General features: G+C 30.6%; 1 long non-coding RNA gene across 1 annotated transcript; it reads right to left on the bottom strand.

Moving 5' to 3' along the window:
• Window positions 1-2,259: 2,259 nt before the first annotated feature.
• LOC140182048 (uncharacterized) lies at window positions 2,260-4,397 on the bottom strand. Its single transcript, XR_011877879.1, has 2 exons — window positions 3,565-4,397; window positions 2,260-3,483 (listed from the first exon to the last, which is right to left on the bottom strand). It is a non-coding gene; the product is annotated as an uncharacterized lncRNA (long non-coding RNA).
• Window positions 4,398-10,283: the final 5,886 nt, after the last annotated feature.

Raw genomic sequence — 10,283 nt, 5'->3', positions numbered from 1 at the left:
TGTTCTTGTTACAAAAAGAAACAAGCAGCAACAGCCGATTTACTTCATTAGTAAGTCCTTGCAGAATGCCAAGCTTCGATATCCAAAGATCGAAAAACTAGCATTGGCCTTAGTCTTCACAGCTCGGCGTCTCCGACCTTATTTTCAAAGCCACGTCGTCCACATCCGAAATGATCAGCCATTAAGGCAAGTGCTACAAAAACCAAAACTGGTAGGTCGTCTGGTAAAATGGCCTGTAGAACTCTCCGAGTTTGACATCAGATACCAAAGCCGAGGTCCAATAAAATCTCAGTATATTGCCGACTTTATTACCGAATTCATTGTTCCAAGCTCGAAGAACAACCCATCGCAGTGGACTTTATAAGTTGATGGGGCATCCAATCCCCAAGGCTGTGGGGCCGGAGTCTTACTTGAAGATGGAAACGGCATAGTCCTAGAACAATCTCTACACATTTCCTTCAAGGCGAACAACAATCAAACAGAATATGAAGCCCTAATTCAGGCCTCAGGCTCGCAGCCAACTTGAAATTTTCATACTTAAAGGTATACTGTGACTCTTTGCTAGTCGTCCAACAGGTAAATGATTTCTTCCAAGTGAAGGACCTTCTATTGGCAAAATATTTGGATATTGTCAAAAAGATTATTTCTAACTTCTCAACAATTGAGATCCTTTACATACCTCGTGAGCACAACAGCCGAACTCATATTTTATCTATGCTCCCCAGCACACAAACACAAAATTCTACTTTATATCAATCTATGCTACATGAACCGAGTATAAAACTAACCAAAATTCTAAGTATTACACAATAAGAAGATTGGCATACACCTTATATAGAATTTCTCAAGAATGGAGTAATTCTAGACAAAATTACTAATGCTCGACGATTTCGCCGGCAGGCATCGTTCTTTACCATATATAACAATTCACTATATAGACAAGGTTTTTCTCGTCCACTTCTTAAGTGTCTGTCCAGGTCGGAAGCCGAGCTTGCACTTGCCGAGGCACATGAAGGTATATGTGGCACTCATGTTGGAGCATGAAGCTTATCATCCAAAATACTACACGCTAGTTTCTTTTAGACAATTTTACAACAAGATTGTAACAGCAAAGTCAAACACTGTGACAATTGCCAAAGACACAACCCAACCACACACCTTCTAGTCGAGGAACTCCACAGATCTGAGATAAGTTGGCCCTTCAATCAATGGGGGTTTGATATCCTCAACCATTTCCCCTAGCAAAAGGGCAGGTAAAATTTCTGATTGTATCAATTGATTACTTTTCAAAATGGATAGAAGTCAACCCCTAGCAAAAATAACATCGGAACAAATGATATCCTTTGTATGGAAGAATATTATCTGCAGATTCGGCATACCTCGGCATATTATCACTGATAATGATCGCCAGTTCGCCGATCACAAGTTTACCTCTTTTTTGCAGAAACTCAAAGTCAAACATCACTTCTCTTTGGTAGAGCGCCCACAAACAAACGGCTTAGCAGAGGCCGCCAATAAAGTCGTCTTACATGCTTTACGCAAGAAGCCCGATGATGCAAAAGGCCTATGGGCCGAATTAATTCCCGAAGTAGTTTGGGGATACAACACCACAATTCACTTCACAACAAAAGAAACACCCTTTCGGTTGGTATACGAATCTGAAGCTATGATACCCTTAGAAGTATCTCAATCATCAATCAGAGCTCAAATGGACGACCATAATATAGCTCGGCAAATAGATCTTGAAACACTTGAGGAGATCAGGGATATCGCAACTCTCCGCCATCGAGCAGCGCAACAAATCATAGCTCGACAGCACAACACAAAGATCCGTCCCCGATCATTTCAAAAGAACGATTTGGTTCTTCGAAAATTAGAACAAGCAAGGAAACCACCTTCACATGGAAAGCTCGCCGCAAACTGGGAAGGCCCTTTCCAAGTTATTGAAGTACTCGGAAACAGAGCTTATCGGCTACAATCTCTAGATGGTACAAATTTACCCAATACTTGGAATGTTTCCTCTTTAAGACATTATTACAGTTAAAAGTCAGGGTCAGGCTTGTACTCTTTTTCCTACTCACAAGTTTTTTTCCAAAAGGGTTTTGCTTGGAGAGGTTTTAATGAGACTTGCCTACCTGCCCCTTTGTATGCAAAGGTCAATCAATATTATGCAATACGCATCTTCAATTGTTTCTATATTATCTGTACCTATCAACAAGCTATCGTTATCAATCTGATTTTGAAATCACAAATATTGGATTATCAATCCAAACATATCCGTCAAATAAATCAAACCATGATTACAAACTAAAAACTTCAAATAAATATCTCTGAAGAGATATCAAACCAAACAAACACTGAACTGTGCAAATATTCGAAATAAATTCAGCCAGCAACACCTACAAAATCTACTAACCATGCAAATATGCAAAATTATCAAACACATCAAACAAAACTATTACCAAACAAACTACCCTTTCTAATAGGCAAAACGAAAGCAAAGAGTATAAATAGTCAACAGCTCTCGATCAACAACTACTATAAACCAAATTAAAAGTTCAAATACACAAATCATTCAACATTTTCATCTTCATCTTCATCTTCGGCCGCTCCATCATCTTCCACCATCACTCAATCTCGGACGATCTTTCCCGGATCCATGGGAGAGCAATCAAAGTCAGGCACCAAAAACTTTGCCTGTAACGAAGCTCGTTCAAAACCCTCAACAAACAAATCAAATATCTCTGCCTGTTTATTCTTCTCCATTTCTTTTAACTTCGCAGTCACTTCAATCATTTGGGTGCTCATACTAGAAAGGTCGACTTCCTTTTTCTTCAAATCTTCAACCTCTCTGGCATAATTCTCTTTCATCAGCTTCAGCTCTTTCTCCTTATCAGACAATTTGCACTCCAACTCTGCTATCGTCATGTTTTTTTTAACACCAACTCCTCCTTCAAACCCGGATCCTGCTTTTGCCCAATAAGTTTCTTATGTTTATTCTCCTGGCTACGACCCAGACTAGCCAATCGAAACCCAAGAACCTGGCAAAGACATGGTACAGAATCAACACAAAAAAAAAATAAATAAATATAAACCAAACCACAAATGGACATGCCTGCATTTGACCAATGTTGATGTCGCCGACCTCATTCGCCAACGAGATATCTGCTGATGATTGCCCAACCTCGTCGGCAGCGACCATATAGGGAAAATCTTTTCCCCAAAGAGATGAGTCGTCACTTTGGTCGGCAGTAACATGCAACCTCTTCTGATTATCCATGAACGCATGTATCTCCTCAATAGGAAGCTCATCCCTCTCTTCCTCAAAACCCTCAGATAACCTTTTTCTTTTCGCCCAAGGCTGATTAACCTCGCCCGCACCAACCGTCTTATCTGGCTTTGACGTCGAACCTTCCTTTTCGAGGTTCTTATTCTTCACCCAAGCTCTTAGGGTAGCAGCAGATACGCCGGGATATTTTCCTCCTAAAAAAATAAAAAAAATAAAAACCAGTTAGTATTAACACATCAACTCAAAACCTACAAAGTCATATTTTAGAACCTCACCTAAATACTCTACAACAGCTTCCTTATTTTCTTCACATTGAAGCAAATCAAACACTGAAATCAACTCTTTTCGATCAACAGACTCCACTAAATATTCGATAATGCATTCATTCCTCTAACTAATGGTTTCAGGCTCTAGAATATTCTGAGGCTCCGAACACCACCACAAGGGAAATATTTCCCCCAATTGTTCGTCCAAATAAAAAGGGAAATCACCCTCAGCATTCCTAACCTTCAAAAACATTTTTTTGAAGTCTTTAAACGAGGACTTATAAAGCTTGAAGACAGCAAATCCCGGAGAACTATTCAAGTTCACCCAGCCACCTTTCCAAACACCCTTGGCCTGGAATAACGCAAAAATAACTCCAGATAAGGAGCCTCCTCCAAAAACTCCATTAACACTTCAAAACTTCGCAGAAAAGCCCAACTATTGGGATGAAGTTGTGAAGGGGCACAGTTCAACTGTTTCAAAGCCTGGCATTCAAAATTTGTGAAAGGGAGTTTCACCTTCAACTCTTCTAGAACACAACTATACATATAGAAATACTCAAAACATTCACCCCCTATGAAACACACGATCACTAACAAAATATGGTAGCAACTCTAAACGAACCCCAGAACCATGCCTAACAACCTTATTTTTATCTATCTCTTTCACAGCTTCTTCATCCACAAACAGCAAAGAACACTTTCTAACATCATCATTCACCCAGTCATATGACCAATCAATTTTTCCCTTTTTCTCCTTCTCAAAACCCATCGAACCGACTCGAGAAAGGAAGAAGAAGAACATAAATTACAGAGAGAGAGAGAGAGAGAGAGAGAGAAAGAACAACATACCTCTTTTGCTCATGTTTCTTAACAAATGTTTTTTTATAAAAAGCAACAATAACATAACCATTTGGATTCCAAAAGCTTTAATTGACTATCACAAAATTATTTGGAATCCACCCCAATAGTCCAATCGGTTACTTCGAACATAGTGCAGCACATTGTAACACGCAACTTCCTTAATTAACAATCAATTTTTCTCTCTCTAACCACTGTTATTTACAATTTTCATTAATTAATATTTTAATAAAACATTTTGAACTGGGGGCTCCAAGGATAACTCAACGGCCGAGTTATGGCTCATTAAAAACTCAACCTACTTCATTAAAACACATTCCCAGACCAAGCTTGAGGGTTATGATATGGCTGTTACAAATCAAAAGTTATAACTCGGCATCATGTGCTATAACTCGGCATTATGCGTTATAATTCGGCTCAACGGATTATAACCTAAAACAAAACGTCCGACCAAATATTGTAACCTACCAATCTATAATAACTGCTTTTCAAACACAGGTAACGGACAGAAGCATAACCGACTTATTCTACCTCACCTATAAAGGTATGATATTTTCATCCTCGGAGGACACATTGAATACACAATACTAACTTAAGTATTGGAGTGCCTTTTGCAAGTACACTCCCCATTTGTTCATACTCTTCGGGACGGGATATCTCTCTAGACGAAGAGCTTGGATTTTCCAAGTCTATAGCTCGACGTTGAAGGCAACAACTCGGCGTCGATTCTCAAAAACCGAGTTACGTCCAGGTTACTCACCCGAGAACACCTCTAATAATAATTATATGGAAAGAAATCAAAGTTATGTACCTATGTCTAATTGAACATTATATTTAGCCAAATATAAGTGGGCTTAGCTTAGCTATAGTGTTGAAAATTATTTAAAATAAGTTGGATTTCGTTACACACTAATGGAAACTGCCCACTAATAAACGGTCGCAATCATTTCATTTAGTGATGGTTAAGCAAACTGCCGCTAAATAGCCATGCAATCTACCAACCGTGACGTGGTGCTTGTATTATCTCAATGCACAATAAGTAATACTCTTTGCAACAAAATAGGTGCCTAACATTAAGATAGTATTTAGGTTGAAAGATTAGAATTTAATATTGTATTGTATTTGATGGTTAGAGATTGAAACTAAAATTTTATTTTCGAGACACAAAAGTTTAGTTCTTCGATTCCTTTAAAAAGTGAAGACAGAAGATATTGAAATTCTTAAAAACAGATACTGACATTTTAATAACATTTATTTTTAAATATACTCTTATCTAACATTTTAAATTTCTATTATACCCCATCTACTATCTTCAACTCTCCAACCTCACCTCCATTCTACTCCTAATTTTATATCTACCGCTGTAATATTCTCACCAAATAGAATATTGAGACATAACTCTCAATCTTATATACTTTAACCTAAATATAATACAGAAATTTAATTTGATATTTATTTTTTAATATCTGTTTCTCTTTCAATTTTCAAACGTTACTTGAAAGAAATTAAAAATGTTGATATGATAAATAAATAAATAATCTTAAACATAATAGTATAGAAATGTTGTATAATTGATGAGTTTGATTATAGCTTTTGATGTATAAGGCTAAGATATTTCACTTTTTATTCATTTATACATTGTCAAAATTTAACGAAAAAATTTTAATAAAAATGGATGTATTATGTACAAGCAAAAAATTTTATAAACATACAACAAGAACCAGTATTTTAAAGGCCATTAAAATGCTAAATATTATTTCATATAAAACTATAGCTTTGCAAAATAAATGTAAAAGTAGTTAAATTCATCCTATTTAAGGGTAAATAGTTTTTATTTGTCGTTTTATAATTAATTAACACTTTATTTTACCATGATTTTATTGTTATTAGATTTTTTATTCGAATTCAAATTATTCATGGCGTGACAAAAATATAATCTTATAACTAATATTATACAATGCTAAAAATTGTATGTATTAAAATATATACGAGTATCTCTTATTATTTTTTTTCCGATCGTTGGTAAAATTTTCGACCGAAAAGGAGATAAAATGTTAGTATTATATACTTACAAAGCGATAAAATAAAAGTTCACATCAACTCAAACCAAAAAAAAAAAAAAAAAAAAAAGACAAATAACCAAAACATTAATACGAAAAAAATTCTCAAAATCCTTACTAGCCGCTAAATTTAAGTAAAACACTACAAAAACACCAAACAAACAATCTAATATCACTTACAACAAATTTTATTATACAAAATCTTTCTTTTTTTTTTTTTACATAAGAGTAAAGTCCTTAAATAATATTCCTTTCTTTTTTATTTTTTTTAATAGAAATCTCATCTGTCTTCTAATTAATGTTCTCTCTCTTACTAATTAATGTTATCGGATTATGTATTTTATCCTATTAGGTGTGCTAATTAGGCCCTAAAGTGATAATAAGATAGGGATTTTGCTTGTACAACGGAGTTTATTTTGTCGGTGCAAATAAAAGAAAAGAGTTAATTATTAATTTGGTATTGGAAAGATTCGGTTGCTGACAAAATTTTTTTAAAAAAAATATTATTGATAAAACCATTCTTGAATATTTTGAAAATACGATAAAAAGAATTAATAAATATTATAATTTTTGTAAGTAACAAAAAATTTTTACAATTTAACAAACGACTTATTCACTAGATTTAAATTTTTGTGGCAACATTTGAATAAATATTTAAAAAGTGCAAAAAAATTCAAAGCAAAATTTGATTTTTGGATTCTTTTTATTTTTCAAAAAAATGTGATCATTCACAATAAAAATTTTAAAAAATTACTTGACAAAAAATTATTAAATTTTAAGAATGAAAAGATATTTTTTTTAATAATGTTTGTAAAAATTTTACATAAAAAAATGAGAAAATTCCACTCCCCTCCTCTGCGAGATGCTAAAATGACACTCCCCTCCCATCTGTTTTATAAATGTACATTTTTCTCCCTTCTAACTTTTAAAAAACCTCATCTTTAATTCATTTTAAACTTTTTGTGTTAACTAATGTTAACTTTATCCATTTTTTAAGAAAAAAAAATTATCTTTTAAAAAAATACCCATTAGCAAAAAATTATTTTTTATCATTAAATATTACTTATTAAAATATTTTTTAATAAATTATTATTTTATTGATTAAATTATATTTTAAAAAAATTTTAATAATTATATTATTTTTTCTAAAATATCCTTCAAAAATTTTTTAATTATTAAATTATAATTTTATTAAAATTTTTGCTAACAATTTGTTTATATTTTACTATTAATTTTTTTATATAAATTTTAACATTAAATAAAAATTTTTAGTAAGATTATTTTTCAATATCAATATATATTAATTGTTATACATATTAACAGTGGTAAGATTTTTTTATTTAATGTTAAAATAATATATATTGATATCAAAAAATTAATAGTAAATATAAAAATAATTATTAACAAAAATTTTAGTAAAATTATAATTTATTAATTAAAAAATTATTGAAGGGTAGGTATCTTAGAAAAAAATAATTTAATTATTAATTTTTTTAAAAATTTTTTGGTAAAAGTATAATTTAATCAATAAAAGAATAATTTATTAAAGGGTATTTTGGTAAGCAAAATTTAATAATAAAAAATAAAATTTTTGTTAATGAGTATTTTTTCAAAAAATAACTTATTTTTTCTTAAAAAATAGATAAAGTTAGTATTAGTTAACACAAAAAATTTAAAATGGATTAAAAATGAGGTTTTTTAAAAGTTAGAAGAGAGGAGAATGTATATTTATAAAATAGAGGGGAGGAGAGTGTCATTTTAGCATCTCACAGGAAAAGGGAGTGAAATTTTCTCTAAAAAAATTTAATCTGATCTCTAAAATCATTTTTTTAAATATATATAATTTTTTTGTCGTGTTTTTAAATTTTTTGGGACTTATTTATTATTAGCGTCTTTTAAAATTTATTTTATCAGTAATACAAATTTTCAAATACCATTTTAATAGTTTCATCCGAAAAAAATATTTCTTCATCGTTTTATAATTTAGAGTACACCTGAATCTTGCAAAGCTATCTGTCCAGCAGAATCAAGTGCTAATTATAACTAGTAAAAATAATATAATTTTCTCTACATTGTGTATCATTATTTATTTTTATCCTAAAAAATAAAAAAGTGAAACCTTTTTATTGATTTCCATAAAAATATTTTATGAGTTATTATTAAGGAGAAATGAATTTAATCTTTTATGCAGCAGGTAAATGTCTTCATCAAATTTATTAGGATGTACAGTATACAAGATAACGAATTAACGATAGCACCGGCCACTGCTACAAAAGAATGAGGGAATAAGAAGAATTTAAGTTTGTGGAAAACAAAACGTAGAAAGAAACTATGAAATAAAATTCAAGTATTAAATTTTGGAGTAAATTCATTTGGATAATATATATTTCTTAATTACCACTTATTTTCGTAATTGGTTTTGAATTTATTTTTAGAGAAGTAAAATAAATAGCTTTATGAAAATTTGAAACGGTAGATTTATAAAAACGAATTGTGTCTAACATTTTCAGAGATATTTAAGTTTAGTATTTTGATTTTCTTTTAGGAACTTGTACGTTTTTTATTGATGTATAAATTTATTTCAAAATTTCCTCAAGGAATTATTTAATGTTTTATATTTCTTAACGACTTTTTATCATTGCAAAATTTTTTTTGGAGTGAATATCACATCCGATCCCTGACAATTATCTCGAAAGAACAATGAGACTCCAAAAAAAAACACCCAATTTAGTCCTTGATCTTTTTTCTCTAGGACTGATTAGCTCCTGTGCAAAAAAAAAAATAATATTGACTTTTTTTTTTGCACAAAAGCCTTGTTGTCCTTTCGAAGTAATTGTTAGGGGACAGGTTGGATTTTTTTTTTGTCAAAAATTTCGTTGTCTTTTGAAGTAATTATCAGGGACTGTTTTGGATTTTTCTCTTTTCTTTTTAGACCTATTTATCGTACTTTCATTATTGGATGATAGTTTGATAGTTTAGTTACATTATATTGTCACTATGTTTAAATTAAATTTGCTACAATGATATTTGGGTTGTTTCAATTATTTATTTTTCAACTGAACAAAATAGTTGAAATGTCATAAGTTTTCATTTATTAAAAATAATTTTGTTTACTCATAAAATTTCAAATAATAAAAAAATTTTAAATTTTTAATATATTTAATATATCAAATTTTAAAAAGGTTTATATTTTTAATAACTTTTAATAAAATATTTTTTTATGATATTTTTAAAATGTGATTTTTAAAGTACAGTGCTAGCAATATCCATACGAAATATTCTGCATACAATACAAAACAAGTATTAAATGTTCTGAAAAACATACATAACTTTCAGGACCCAAACTTTTATTTTAAAATTCCTATTTATCTGTAAAATTAATGCACAACATTGTTCAGAATACTCCATTTTGAATCATTTATTTCAAAGTCCAAGATTGACCACCGTTTTCAAAGAAATTTCATGAACAACACGGCATTTTTTACTTTTCAATTTTGGGTGAATTCTTTTTCCTTTTAAAGTATTTTTTAATTTAACAAATTAAAAATTAATTTATCGTTGATTAATAATTTGATGCATATATAAAGCGATTTTTATCTCTGATCCACCAATTTAATATTAGATGAGTAGATCCAAATCTTTCAGAATATTAGATAAATTAATTTTTAGTAGAATAAAAAGATAAATTAATCTATAATATTTTTTAAATATAAAAAGTATAAAAATAAGAGTTTAATCCTTTTTATTTTATTTTATTAGAGATATAAAGATATTTGCATAATAAAAAAAGATAGAATGAAAGAACAGGGG

The sequence above is a fragment of the Arachis hypogaea genome, chromosome 19 (assembly GCF_003086295.3).
Source record: "Arachis hypogaea cultivar Tifrunner chromosome 19, arahy.Tifrunner.gnm2.J5K5, whole genome shotgun sequence".
Lineage (NCBI taxonomy): Eukaryota > Viridiplantae > Streptophyta > Magnoliopsida > Fabales > Fabaceae > Arachis > Arachis hypogaea.
The sequence above is the reverse complement of the archived record's forward strand: the minus strand, read 5'-3'. Positions and strand labels throughout refer to the sequence as shown.